The 16,021-nt window shown below is 45.8% G+C and overlaps 1 protein-coding gene across 1 annotated transcript in view; it reads right to left on the bottom strand.

Moving 5' to 3' along the window:
* LOC126210525 (retinol-binding protein pinta-like) overlaps window positions 1-16,021 on the bottom strand; it is a 312,949-nt gene that overhangs the window by 81,112 nt on the left and 215,816 nt on the right. The window lies entirely within an intron of this gene.

Genomic DNA, 16,021 nt, shown 5'->3' with positions numbered 1-16,021 from the left:
TCATGTGATGTATCTGACCCCAGGAATGTGTCAATAAAGTTTCCCCTTCCTGGGACAATGAATTCACGGTGTTCTTATTTCAATTTCCAGGAGTGTATTATCTCAACGGGACAGTGACGCCGCCATGCTGACGTCAATTGACCCCGGTCGGGACACAGCGACCAAACGACCTTGGGTGTCGAAACGAAACAGCACGCAGTTCCATGTTTCATGTTTCGAGGAGGATCCCTAATGGTGTGAGTAGGGATTAGGTTGACCACTCCAACATCTCTTCATGCAATTGTACCGATGAATCGAGAACGTCTAACTGCTGTCAGGTATCGTGACGAGATCTTGGGACCTCATGCTGCGGTTGTTGCGAGTTGGTGCGGGCCCGGACTTTCTGCTGATGGACGATAATGACCGACATCACAGGGAACGGGCGGTTGATATCTTCTTGTAAACGGAAGGTATAACACGCATGGCGCGACCTGCTTGCTCTCCCAATCTGAATTCCATAGGGCGTGTCTGACTTGGACCACGCACACGTGTTGCATCACGCCAGCATCCACCAACCACTCTCCTAGACCTGCGAGCAGCTAAACATGATGACTTTGCTTTACTCCCTCACCACGAGATTGATTACAAATGGTTCAGATGGCTCTGAGCACTATGGCACTTAACATCTGAGGTTATAAGTCCCCTAGACTTAGAACTACTTAAATCTAAGGACATCACAAACATCCATGCCCGAGGCAGGTTTCGAACCTGCGACAGTAGCAGCCGCGCGGTTCCGGACTGAAGCGCCGAGAACCGCTCGGCCACAGCGGCCGGCGCGATTGATTACATCATCCACTGCACGACACGTCGTTGTCAGACCTGTATTGTTGCCAGAGGTGGTCACACCCCATACTGAGCGCAGTAACCCGCTGTCGGAATGTGTGAGCTAATCCGTTAAATTGCAAAAGTGAACATTTTTGTCTACCATTATGCATGTTGCAGTTGTTTACGTTCCGTATTCTTTACATTAATTCTACTTCACTGTCACCTGTTTATACTTTTTTGTGGCATAATGAACACAGCCTTGCAAAATTTTCGTTTGTTGAGTTAAGTTTGGACACTAGCGCAATTACACTACTGGCCTTTAAAATCGCTACACCACGAAGATGACGTACTACAGACGTGAAATTTAACCCACAGGAAGAAGATGCTGTGATATGCAAATTATTAGCTTTTCAGAGCATTCACACAAGGTTGGCGCCGGTGGCGACACCTACAACGATTTCTCATACCGATTTCTCATACACAAACAGCAGTTAACTGGCGTTGCCTGGTGAAACGTTGTTGTGATGCCTCGTGTAAGGAGGATAAATGCGTACCATCACGTTTCCGACTTCGATAAATGTCGGATTGTAGAATATCGCGATTGCGTTTTATCGTATCGCGACATTGCTGCTCGCGTTGGTCGAGATCCAAGATTGTTAGCAGAATATGGAATCGGTGGGTTCAGGAGGGTAATACGAAACGCCGTGCTGGATCGCAACGGCCTCGTATCACTGGCAGTCGAGATGACAGGCATCTTATCCGCATGGCTGTAACGGATCGAGCAGCCACGTCTCGATCCCTGAGTCAACAGATGGGGACGTTTGCGAGACAACAACCATCTGCACGAACAGTTCAACGACGTTTGCAGCAGCACGGACTATCAGCTCGGAGACCATGGCTGCGGTTACCCTTGACGCTGCAGCACAGACAGGAGCGCCTGAGATGGTGTACTCAACGACGAACCTAGGTGCACGGATGGCAAAACGTCATTTTTTCGGATGAATCCAGGTTCTGTTTACAGCATCATGATGGTCGCATCCGTGTTTGGCGACTTCGCGGTGAACGCACATTGGAAGCGTGTATTCGTCATCGCTATACTGGCGTATCACCCGGCGTGATGGTATGGGGTGCCATTGGTTACACGTCTCGGTCACCTCTTGTTCGCATTGACGGCGCTTTGAACAGTGGACGTTACATTTAAGATGTGTTACGACCCGTGGCTCTAACCTTCATTCGTTCTCTGCGAAACTCTACATTTCAGCAGGATAATGCACGACCGCATGTTGCGGGTCCTGTACGGGCCTTTCTGGATACAAAAAATGTTCGACTGCCGCCCTGGCCAGCACATTCTCCAAATCTCTCACCTATTGAAAACGTCCGGTCAATGGTGGCCGAGCAACTGGCTCGTCACAATACGCCAGTCACCACTCTTGATGAACTCTGGTATCGTGTTGAAGCTGCATGGGCAGCTGTACCTGTACACGCCATCCAAGCTCTGTTTTACTCAATGCCCAGGCGTATCAAGGCCGTTATTACGGCCAGAGGTGGTTGTTCTGGGTACTAATTTCTCAGGATCTATGCACCCAAATTGCGTGAAAATGTAATCACATGTCCGTTCTAGTGTAATATATTTTTTCCAATGAATACCCGTCTATCATCTGCATTTCTTTCTTGATGTAGCAATTTTAATGGCCAGTAGTGTAATTATGTGGTGTGAATGGTATTCTGACACACTCCAGACATTAGATTCGTAAGAAGAAAATTAAACTCGGTTCCTGCATTATCTCCGCGCAGTAAGGCTGCAATGTTTTCGCGTGGATTTGCGACCGACTGGCGAGCGAAACCTCTGAAGTGCTGCGAAGACCCTCAGGCAGTGGGTGCATCCGGGCAGGATCTGAGGGCTATCCTCTCCGCGGTTGCCTTTGTAACGTACCAGTTCATTTACCTAGCTAGGTTGGCTGATGGAAAATTATTCTGTTACGTAGCTCTACACATTATTAGGCGAATTTAAATAGGGATTTCATTACAGAATACATCTACGGTAGCCACCTGAATTGACCTACCATTTAATTACCCTGGATGTTTACCTGAAAATTATGGATAGGCCTCAATTCAGGACAGTTTATGAAATTTTGATTACCTCGATAATTCTTGTCTAGTTCTGCAGGAGAATCAGCTTGGTAAAGGCTATTAAAAATACTAAAAAAATCATACAACAGTGAGGTCAGCTGGCCTGAAGAGCCTCGATAGGGAACACGGTAAATAGGTGCTAAGTTACTGAACATCAGGAACGGTTTATGAGCCGTGTGGGATTAGCCGAGCGGTCTGGGCGCTGCAGTCATGGACTGTGCGGCTGATCCCGGCGGAGGTTCGAGTCCTCCCTCGGGCATGGGTGTGTGTGTTTGTCCTTAGGATAATTTTGGTTAAGTAGTGTGTAAGCTTAGGGACTGATGACCTTAGCATTTAAGTCCCATAAGATTTCACACACACTAAAAAGAACGGTTTCTGCTATACACGTATTTCAAGATTAAATCTTTACGAAGGAAGCACATGTACAAACGCATATTTAAGAGAAAAACCTTAACCTATAGTTGAGTGTCGGTGGTCAATATTGTTGTTAAAAAGGTTCGAAATTCATACATTAATAACACTATTTTTGCAATCGGGAGTCCCGTAGAAAAGATGGATTACACACCCATACATTCAGACTAATCATCCATTACAGAAATCGAAGTCGTTCAATAATTTAATAAAACAAACAAGATCCAAATTGTGTTAGAGAGAGAGACTAGCCACGATGGTCGAATACTTTAATAGAAAATTATTCCCAACTTCACGAAAGAAATTACGCGAGATTGCAATTAAGGACAATGAATAACAACTACGTTTTGTGGGTAATTCTTCCAAAAGGTAGCAGCCGCCGAAAATCAATAATAGCCACGTGGCTACCCACTACAAAGAAACATCGAAAAAATGTAACAAGAATTCACGACAACAAAGCACTAGAATTTACTCATGCAATGAAAATAGTTAAATTGCAACCAAAAAACACTAAAATACAATCTCATGAAGAAAACACGTGGTAACGGCTACCAACAATGCAGAAAGCAAACTCATTGAAATCTGCCAAAAACACAGTGGTACTTTTCTTAATACGACTCCCAGGTGTTAAAACGATACGCACTGCTCCAATCACAAACACAATTTATTCAGGAATGTAGTCACACTCACTGATCCACGTGGCCTCGTGCCCCGCAATCGCAAGGTTGTAGAGCGCAAAGGAAACACACCCATAAATTCAAAAAATCACGAATTAATTCTCAATCCCCGGCTGCGCAAGGTATCCCGAGCTATTCCATAATATCTGAAACCTACTAAGAATTGATTAAGGACTCAGTTAAGCTGAAAAATTACGCATTCACAAAATTACGACACTAAGGATTAAAACTGGATGTTACCTACTGAACGATGTGCAGCGCAGTGAGACTGCTCACCATCCACCCACAGTCCCTGCCGCAGACCAGAAACCGGCGCACAGACGATATGCATATTCTACCTGTGCCAGCTTAACGAAAGTGAAGGATCAGTCTCTCTGGCCCAGAAGGTTTCCCTCTGATACACACAATAGTTGGCTAAGCTGTTCCTGCATTCAGAGAAATTTATTTTAAGTCCAAAGGCGTATAGAAACTCCAGCAGACGACAAACACGCTTCCAAGCAGACAACCAGATGGATGGAACAAGGAATAGATGGGGTGATAACGCAGATGTATGATGAATGCTTTCCTATCTCAAACTCTGCCCAGAACAGTATTCTGTGTAGCTGCGAGTGCGTTACATCGGAGCCGAAGTTTTTTGGTGTTTCAAGAGGCACCGTATTGAAGATTGATACCACGTACAGGAAAAGCGTAAGAACATCATTCGCCAAGTCTCAACGTGGACGGAAGGATGTGTTAAGTGCTTGTGACAGATGGTTATTGAAGAGGGAGCTCCATAAAGAAGGAATCGCAGGGCGAGCACTATGGGTATCGCAGGGCATTATATGGTAGCCTTTGTGGACTAAAGAGACTGACATCATGATATCAGTTCCTGAATTACAACTAGGTTGAACTCCCTGTCTGCTGTCCAGTTTCAGAACATCCGCCAAGGAGCGCTGAATTAAACTAAAAGTCATGGAAAATCTAAACGGTATCGGAACTAGTTAAAAACAGTCTTGGTTGCAATGTTTTTTATTTTTTTATTTTTTTGTTTATCTTTTTTTTTTCAACGACGCGTTTCGCCTTATTTAGGCATCTTCAGCTTATCTTAATTTGGTATTTCTTAGAAGAATCCATTAGTCAGTGTAGCGAAAGGGCATCGTCGAATGTATCAGGCCAAGATCGCCTTCGTTAAACTCAGTTTTTACTGAGTTTAACGCTGATAATGGTGGGCACATCATAATGATATATATATGAAGATGGTATCTGTTGTTTCGGACATATCTGAAAGAACAGATATCATCTTCATATATATATATATATATATATATATATATATATATATATATATATATATATATATATATATACAGGGTGTTTCAAAAATGACCGGTATATTTGAAACGGCAATAAAAACTAAACGAGCAGCGATAGAAATACACCGTTTGTTGCAATATGCTTGGGACAACAGTACATTTTCAGGCAGACAAACTTTCGAAATTACAGTAGTTACAATTTTCAACAACAGATGGCGCTGCGGTCTGGGAAACTCTATAGTACGATATTTTCCACATATCCACCATGCGTAGCAATAATATGGCGTAGTCTCTGAATGAAATTACCCGAAACCTTTGACAACGTGTCTGGCGGAATGGCTTCACATGCAGATGAGATGTGCTGCTTCAGCTGTTCAATTGTTTCTGGATTCTGGCGGTACACCTGGTCTTTTAAGTGTCCCCACAGAAAGAAGTCACAGGGGTTCATGTCTGGCGAATAGGGAGGCCAATCCACGCCGCCTCCTGTATGTTTCGGATAGCCCAAAGCAATCACACGATCATCGAAATATTCATTCAGGAAATTAAAGACGTCGACCATGCGATGTGGCCGGGCACCATCTTGCATAAACCACGAGGTGTTCGCAGTGTCGTCTAAGGCAGTTTGTACCGCCACAAATTCACGAAGAATGTCCAGATAGCGTGATGCAGTAATCGTTTCGGATCTGAAAAATGGGCCAATGATTCCTTTGGAAGAAATGGCGGCCCAGACCAGTACTTTTTGAGGATGCAGGGACGATGGGACTGCAACATGGGGCTTTTCAGTTCCCCATATGCGCCAGTTCTGTTTATTGACGAAGCAGTCCAGGTAAAAATAAGCTTCGTCAGTAAACCAAATGCTGCCCACATGCATAACGCCGTCATCAATCCTGTGCACTATATCGTTAGCGAATGTCTCTCGTGCAGCAATGGTAGCGGCGCTGAGGGGTTGCCGCGTTTGAATTTTGTATGGATATAGGTGTAAACTCTGGCGCATGAGACGATACGTGGACGTTGGCGTCATTTGGACCGCAGCTGCAACACGGCGAACGGAAACCCGAGGCCGCTGTCGGATCACCTGCTGCACTAGCTGCGCGTTGCCCTCTGTGGTTGCCGTACGCGGTCGCCCTACCTTTCCAGCACGTTCATCCGTCACGTTCCCAGTCCGTTGAAATTTTTCAAACAGATCCTTTGTTGTATCGCTTTTCGGTCCTTTGGTTACATTAAACCTCCGTTGAAAACTTCGTCATGTTGCAACAACACTGTGTTCTAGGCGGTGGAATTCCAACACCAGAAAAATCCTCTGTTCTAAGGAATAAACCATGTTCTGTACAGCACACTTGCACGTTGTGAACAGCACACGCTTACAGCAGAAAGACGACGTACAGAATGGCGCACCCACAGACTGCGTTGTCTTCTATATCTTTCACATCACTTGTAGCGCCATCTGTTGTTGAAAATTGTAACTACTGTAATTTCGAAAGTTTGTCCGCCTGAAAATGTACTGTTATCCCAAGCATATTTCAACAAACGGTGTATTTCTATCGCTGCTCGTTTAGTTTTTATTGCCGTTTCAAATATACCGGTCATTTTTGAAACACCCTGTATATATATATAGCTGAGGCTCACCGGCGATTTGACCTTCTTCTTCTGTGCGGATGCACAAACAGTGCCCGAACTCTTACGGAAATCGGCAGTAAAGCCGCGAGTAGTGAGTATGATGGGCAGGGGCACTATGAATATAGTGCGGGATAATAAGTTGCGAATGTGGGTCACACGGGAGGCGTGCCAGAGACAAGTCCCTGCAGTCGCACTATCCTCTGTGTCCTCGGCGGCTCAGATGGATTGCCGGCACGGTAGCTCAGTGTGTTCGGTCAGAGAGTTGGGAATTCTCTGTGATACAAAAAAGTGAGCGAAGGGATCAATAACGAACTTCAACGGATGTCGTGTGACGTCCGCTACAATCAAATGCAACGAACAATAACGAACAAAATGCAAAAAAATAAATAAATATATAAATAAATGGATAGAGGGTCTGCGATGTAAGCCGGAGATCCCAGGTTCGAGTCCCGGTCGGGGCAACATTTTCAACTGTCCTCTGACTTATATCAACGCCTGTAAACAGCTAGGAGTATTCATTTCATTGTAACATGATAATGAACCTGACATATTACGCTACAAGTACAGGAATAATGAATTTTTTTTCCCGAATAGTTTCTGTACAATCGTTTCAGAAAAGTTGCAGCGTGTTCTGTTATCGCTAAGCGACCGAAAGATGGCAAACACTTATCGGCCTCTCCATCCCAACAAACGAATGAAGTTGCCCAGCCTTTGGAAGAAAAGTAGTCACCGCTCATTGGTCACCGTATCCTGGCCGCACTTTTCTTTCTACCGGGAAATGCCGGCTATTCAGCACTGAAATACCCGTGTCGGTTCTAACCGGTCGGTGTTTTTCCATCCCTGGTCCGCACTGTAGCGCAGTGGACCAGTGCGTGGAGGTGGGGTCGCAAAACTACGCAGCCTTCCATCACGTGGCGGCCGGTGTAATTGCCCCTGTCGTTCAGAAGGCAGCCGCGTCCGCTATGTTTTCCGATCCAACGGCCTTGGCGACTCTTTGAGTTTCGCACAACGAGCTCGCGTCCTGAGACCGGCATTCCGACACTGTGGCTGCCAGCTGCCGCTCACCGCCATGTCGTCCAGACAGGCCCACGTAAACCCAAAACGTTAAAAGTGACATTAGCGCATTACATTTTGTGTCGTCAGTTATAGTCATTCATATTCTTACTAATTAGACAATGGAGAAAAGAGCAGCACTTGACCGCCAAATCTGTCGTTTTTATTACAGCAGATCAGTGATCATAAGGCCGTTGCAGCATCCCTGAATATGGAAGTAAATAGGAATATAAAAAAGGGAGGAAGGTTTATCTGTTTAGCAAGAGTAATGGGAGGCACATTTCAAACTACCTAACAGATCCGACACTGACAATGTTGAGTGTTTATGGAAAAAGTTCAAGGCAATCGTAAAATGCGTTTTAGACAGGTACGTGCCGAGTAAAACTGTGAGGGACGGGAAAAATCCACCGTGGTTCAACAACAAAGTTAGGAAAGTACTGCGAAAGCAAAGAGAGCTTCACTGCAAGTTTAAACGCAGCCAAATCCTCTCAGACAAACAGAACCTAACGATGTCAAAGTCAGCGTTAGGAGGGCTATGCGTGAAGCGTTCAGTGAATTCGAAGGTAAAATTCTATGTACCGACTTGACAGAAAATCCAAGGAAGTTCTGGTCTTACGTTAAATCAGTAAGTGGCTCGAAACAGCATATCCAAACACTCCGGGATGATGATGGCATTGAAACAGAGGATGACACGCCCAAAGCTGAAATACTAAACACCTTTTTCCAAAGCTGTTTCACAGAAGTAGACCGCACTGCAGTTCCTTCTCTAAATCCTCGCACAAACGAAAAAATAACTGACATCGAAATAAGTGTCCAAGGAATGGAAAAGCAACTGGAGTCACTCAACAGAGGAAAGTCCACTGGACCTGACGGGATACCAGTTCGATGCTAAACAGAATACGCGAAAGAACTTGCCCCCCTTCTAACAGCCGTGTACCGTAAGTATCTAGAGGAACGGAAGGTTCCAAATGATTGGAAAAGAGCACAGATAGTCCCAGTCTTCAAGAAGAGTCGTCGAGCAGATGCGCAAAACTATAGACCTATATCTCTGACGTCGATCTGTTGCAGAATTTTAGAACATGTTTTTTGCTCGCGTATCATGTCATTTCTGGAAACCCAGAATCTACTCTGTAGGAATCAACATGGATTGCGAAAACAGCGATCGTGTGAGACCCAACTCTCTTTATTTGTTCATAAGACCCGGAAAATATACAGGCTCCCAGGTAGATGCCATTTTCCTTGACTTCCGGAAGGCGTTCGATAAAGTTCCGCACTGTCGCCTGATAAACAAAGTAAGAGCCTACGGAATATCAGACCAGCTGTGTGGCTGGATTGAAGATTTTTTAGCAAACAGAACACAGCATGTTGTTATCAATGGAGAGACGTCTACAGACGTTTAAAGTAACCTCTGGTGTGCCACAGGGGAGTGTTATGGGACCATTGCTTTTCACTATATAAATGACCTAGAAGATAGTGTCGAAAGTTCCATGAAGCTTTTCACGGATGATTCTGTAGTATACAGAGAAGTTGCAGCATTAGAAAATTGTAGCGAAATGCAGGAAGATCTGCAGCGGATAAGGCACTTGGTGCAGGGAGTGGCAACTGACACTTAACATAGACAAATGTAATGTATTGCGAATACATAGAAAGAAGGATCCGTTATTGTATGATTATATGATAGTGGAACAAACTTCTGTGAAATATCTGGGAGTATGCGTGCGGAACGATTTGAAGTGGAATGATCAGATAAAAGTAACTGTTGGTAAGGCGGGTACCAGGTTGAGATTCATTGGGAGAGTCCTTAGAAAATGTAGTCCATCAAGAAAGGAGGTGGCTTACAAAACACTCGTTCGCCCTATACTTGAGTATTGCTCATCAGTGTGGGATCCGTACCAGATCGGGTTGACGGAGGAGATAGAGAAGACCCAAAGAAGAGCGGCGCGCTTCGTCACAGGGTTATTTGGTAAGCGTGATAGCGTTACGGAGATGTTTAGCAAACTCAAGTGGCAGACTCTGCAAGAGAGGCGCTCTGCATCGCGGTGTAGCTTGCTGTCCACGTTTCGTGAGGGTGCGTTTCTAGATGAGGTATCGAATATGTTGCTTCCCCCTACTTATACCTCCCGAAGAGATCACGAATGTGAAATTAGAGAAATTCGAGCGCGCACGGAGGATTTCCGGCAGTCGTTCTTCCCGCGAACCATACGCGACTGGAATAGGAAAGGGAGGTAATGACAGTGGCACGTAAAGTGCCCTCCGCCACGCACCGTTGGGTGGCTTGCGGAGTATAAATGTAGATGTAGATGTAGATTTACGTTCAACTATGTAGTAGCCCTTATGTAGTTACTGTTATATCATACTGGTAATTAATTCATTTACATAAAATTTTTGAAAACATTATCAGCGATCTTTTATTAATATTATAATTAAAAATACAGTCTTGATCGCAAATATCTTTTAATCGGAGTGACCGGTTTCAATCCTTACGGAATATCTTCAGACTCTAGAACGGCAGGTAGACTTCCATGGAGCAAGCTGCGCCGACCCACGACGCTGAACTGACTGCTCCATGCAAGTCCACCTGCCATTCTGGAGTCTGAAGATAATCCGTAAGGACTGAAACCAGTCACTCCGATTAAAAGAAATTTGCGATCAAGACTGTATTTTTTAATCATCATAATTCATTTAGCTCCTGTGAAGTGAGCAATGAAGAAATTTCTGGTCTGTTGCATGAAATACCTACAATTTGGAGAAGACATTTTCATCATGTATCAAGTGTTTGTTATGTATAGGCCACTATGTGTCGTTTTTACAGTCATCGATGTATAATAGAAAGCCCAAACTATGTGTGTACTTGGTGGAGTATGTGAGGGACCTGCAAGTCCACCGCATAGTGTCACACATTAATGCAAGTGATTGAGAAAAACTAATTATTGTTGACTTACATAATCAATATTATGTTTTGAAGAACATACTGTAGTTCCACAACTGAAATTATCAAACCCTTTTCGTTTTTACCCCTCAGAACACGTGATTACCCTTCCGCGGGTAAGCACCCCCGGAATGGGACTTGCTGATATATACTGCAAACCTAAAGAAACTGGTACACCAGCCGAATATCATGTAGGGCCACAGCGAGCACGCAGAAGTGCCGCAACACGAAATAGCATGCATTCGACTAATGTCTGAAGTAGTGCTGGAGGGAATCGACACCATAAGTCCTGCAGGGCTGTACATAAATCCGTGACAGTATGAGGCGGTGCAGATCCCTTCTGGACAGCACGTTGCAAGGCATCCAGATATGCTCAATAATGTTCATGTCTGGGGAGTTTGCTAGCCACCGGAAGTGTTTAAACTCAGAAGAGTGTTCCTGTAGCCACTCTCTAGCAGTTTTGGACGTGTGGGCTGTCGCATTATCCTACTGGAATTGCCCATGTCCGACGGAATGCACAATAGACATGACTGTATGCAGTTGATAAGACAGGATGCTTACGTGCCTGTCACCTGCAGAGTCGTATCTACAAATATCAGGAGTTCCATATCACTCCAACTGCTCAGGCCCATACCATTACAATGCCTCCACCAGCTTGAGCAGTCCCCATTCTGACATGCAGGGCCCACCTATTCATGAGGCTGTCTCGATACCCTTACATGTCCATCCGCTAAATACAATTTCAAACGAGACTTGTTCGACCAGACGACATGTTTCCAGTCATCAACAGTCCAATGTCGGTGTTGACTAGCCCAGACGAGGCTTACAGCTTTGTGTTGTGCAGTCATCAAGGGTACACGATTAGACCTTCCGCTCCGAAAGCCCATGTCGGTGATGTTCGCAGGCTGACAATTGTTGACGGCCCAACACTAAATTGTGGAAGGGTTTCACTTCTGTGCTGTTGAACGATTCTCTTCACTAGTCGTTCGTCCTGTACTTGCAGGATCTTTTTCCAGGCGCAACGATGTCAGAGATTTGATGTTTTACCGGATTCCTGATATTCATGGTACACTCATGAAATGATCGTACGGCAAAATCACCACTTCATCGGTACATCGAAGATGCTGTGTCCCATCGCTCGTGCGCCGACTACAGCACCACGTTCAAACTCACTTAAATCTTGATAACGTGCCATTGTAGCAGCAGTAACCGATCTAACAACTGCGCCAGACACTTGTTGTCTTATATAGGCATTGCCGACTTTAGCGCCGTATTCTGCCTGCTTACGTATATCTGCATTTGAATTCGTATGTCTATACCAGTTTCTTTGGCACTTGAGTGTATAATGCTGTACACAGTATTATTATTATTATTATTATTATAGTACCCAGACACGAAGCATTAAAACCTGGAAGTCTTTCAGTTTCTGCTAGTGCAGATGTAAAGAGCCCAACAATAAAGTGATTTACAAAGAGTAAGTATAGAGCATACGTACGAACTTGGTTGATTTGAAGTTGAGTTGTAGATCATTCATTGTAAAAGCGCGCACGCACACACACACACACACACACAGTCTCTCTGTCTCTCCACACACACACACACACACACACACACACACACACACACACACACACACGTACACGGAAAAGAAATGTGGCAAGCTTTTTATATACACTCCTGGAAATGGAAAAAAGAACACATTGACACCGGTGTGTCAGACCCACCATACTTGCTCCGGACACTGCGAGAGGGCTGTACAAGCAATGATCACACGCACGGCACAGCGGACACACCAGGAACCGCGGTGTTGGCCGTCGAATGGCGCTAGCTTGTGCACCGCCGCCGTCAGTGTCAGCCAGTTTGCCGTGGCATACGGAGCTCCATCGCAGTCTTTAACACTGGTAGCATGCCGCGACAGCGTGGACGTGAACCGTATGTGCAGTTGACGGACTTTGATCGAGGGCGTATAGTGGGCATGCGGGAGGCCGGGTGGACGTACCGACGAATTGCTCAACACGTGGGGCGTGAGGTCTCCACAGTACATCGATGTTGTCGCCAGTGGTCGGCGGAAGGTGCACGTGCCCGTCGACCTGGGACCGGACCGCAGCGACGCACGGATGCACGCCAAGACCGTAGGATCCTACGCAGTGCCGTAGGGGACCGCACCGCCACTTCCCAGCAAATTAGGGACACTGTTGCTCCTGGGGTATCGGCGAGGACCATTCGCAACCGTCTCCATGAAGCTGGGCTACGGTCCCGCACACCGTTAGGCCGTCTTCCGCTCACGCCCCAACATCGTGCAGCCCGCCTCCAGCGGTGTCGCGACAGGCGTGAATGGAGGGACGAATGGAGACGTGTCGTCTTCAGCGATGAGAGTTGCTTCTGCCTTGGTGCCAATGATGGTCGTATGCGTGTTTGGCGCCGTGCAGGCGAGCACCACAATCAGGACTGCATACGACCGAGGCACACAGGGACAACACCCGTCATCATGGTGTGGGGAGCGATCTCCTACAGTGGCCGTACACCACTGGTGATCGTCGAGTGGACACTGAATAGTGCACGGTACATCCAAACCGTCATCGAACCCATCGTTCTACCATTCCTAGATCGGCAAGGGAACTTGCTGTTCCAACAGGACAATGCACGTCCGCATGTATCCCGTGCCACCCAGCGTGCTCTAGAAGGTGTAAGTCAACTACCCTGGCCAGCAAGATCTCCGGATCTGTCCCCCATTGAGCATGTTTGGGACTGGATGAAGCGTCGTCTCACGCGGTCTGCACGTCCAGCACGAACGCTGGTCCAACTGAGGCGCCAGGTGGAAATGGCATGGCAAGCCGTTCCACAGGACTACATCCAGCATCTCTACGATCGTCTCCATGGGAGAATAGCAGCCTGCATTGCTGCGAAAGGTGGATATACACTGTACTAGTGCCGACATTGTGCATGCTCTGTTGCCTGTGGTTCTGTCAGTGTGATCATGTGATGTATCTGACCCCAGGAATGTGTCAATAAAGTTTCCCCTTCCTGGGACAATGAATTCACGGTGTTCTTATTTCAATTTCCAGGGGTGTATGTTAAAGTAGATTTTTTACTATGATAACAGTTAAAATAAAAACACGGGACTGAATGGACTTGGAACATGATTTATGATCTGCAGAGACTTAAAAAGACTGAAATATAAGTGAGGGTGTTAGACACAAGCAGTACCAATCGTTTTATTGACACATTAATCGGTGGCTTAATGAAACACAAAAGTTAGCTGTGATTCATGTTCCGTCATTTTAGAAATAAAAGTGCTGAAAGGAAATTCTTTTTCATTCTAAAGCTTAGTTGGGTGCCAAAGGTGGTGATGGAGGGAGAAGGAGGAGGGGGCAAGGTACTACTTAACATCTGGTTGCACTCAGGGATAATCATCTATGAAAAGTTGCCTCAGCCTGGACGTCGGACTACGGGGCGACTTTACGGGGATTTCACTGTTGCAGACGTGTCAGGTTTTTGGCACGTTATTTACCACGTCCTGACATGGACAATTCGCAGCTTGTGGACGGCGTCACTGTGTTGACACCTGCAGGTTTTCGTCGAGATGCGGCAGGATGCACGGCTAAACTCGTGCAAGACACCAGTGGCGAGTACGCTGACTTATTGAAGCACGGACAAGACCTCAGGAAGCACCGGAGCAAATAACCGCACGACACGGTGCAGCACACACAGAGTACAGACGGCCCAACAGACTCCTACTGACCTCTGCGCTAGGCACGAGATAGACTAAGCGAAATTTGACATCATGATCCGCGAAAGCGATACATATCATGAAGCCATTAAAGTTAGCCCAAGTTTCAACTTTGAACAGCCAGATTGAAGTGAGACACTACAATATCCTATCGAATTTTGATTATCTGAATTGTCACCGGTAGCTACTAGGATGATTTTCGAGTCAACTTAGCAACTACTGTATATCATACTCAAATACTATTCTTCTGGTAATTTTCTAGTGTTCAGGTATGTACGTCAAGCAGATTACATTTTATTTCTCATTTCATGCCTGTAATAAATCAAAGATTTTTAAAGTTATGTAAGGCGATTCCCAGCCTTCAGTTGGTTTTCTATTCACGACTGCCCCATTGCAGCTGTTGGTGTGTTTGTATTTTATTGTAAGGCACTGTATTGAACCGGGGACCTAGGAACGACGGAGCGGCTTCGTCCTGACGTCGCCCTCAGTGATTCACAACTCCACAACAGGCCACAGCAGTCCACCCACCCCACCGCCACCCCAAGCCGATCCAAGGATTATTGTGTGGTTTGGCCACCGGGAACATCTCATACCAGACGAGTGTAACCCCAAATGTTTGCGCAGTAGATTAATTCTGGTGTACACGTATGTGGAGACTGTTTGTGCAGCAATCACCGACACAGTGTAACTGAGGAGGAATAAAAGGAACCAGCCCGCATTCGCCGAGGCAAATGGAAAACCGCCTAAAAACCATCCACAGACTGGCCGGCACACCGGACCTCGACACAAGTCCGCCGGGCGGATTCGTGCCGCGGACCGGCACGCCCTCCCGCTCGGGAAGCAGCGCGTTTTTTTTTATTTTTTTAAATTTTTTTTAATCTCATTTTGTTCGCTATTGTTCGTTGCATCTGCTTGGGGCGGACGTCGTAAGACATCCATTTATGTTCGTTGTTGATCGATTGACTCAGTTTTTTTTATTACAGAGAGCACGTAACTCTCTGACCGAACACGCTGAGTTACCGTGCCGGCATTTTTATTCGCTATTGTTCGTTGCATCTGCTCGGGGCGGACGTCGTAAGACATCCGTTTAAGTTCTTTGTTGATCCATTAACTCAGTTTTTTTATTACAGAGGGCTACTAACCCTCTGACCGAACACGCTGAGCTACCGTGCCGGCGATGGGATTTTAAGTTTTATACAGTGGTGCCTATCGAATTCAGTAATGTATCCTACAGTATGTTATCGGTGAACTACTTTTCGGATTTCTTCCATTCTCGACGTTTCGGTTGTATACTAGAGTATTACTTTTTGAGTGATATTTCCCCTGTACGTATGGTACTTTCCGTACATGTTAGTTAATTTTTAGGCATTTTTATCCC

The sequence above is a fragment of the Schistocerca nitens genome, chromosome 10 (assembly GCF_023898315.1).
Source record: "Schistocerca nitens isolate TAMUIC-IGC-003100 chromosome 10, iqSchNite1.1, whole genome shotgun sequence".
NCBI lineage: Eukaryota > Metazoa > Arthropoda > Insecta > Orthoptera > Acrididae > Schistocerca > Schistocerca nitens.
The sequence above is the reverse complement of the archived record's forward strand: the minus strand, read 5'-3'. Positions and strand labels throughout refer to the sequence as shown.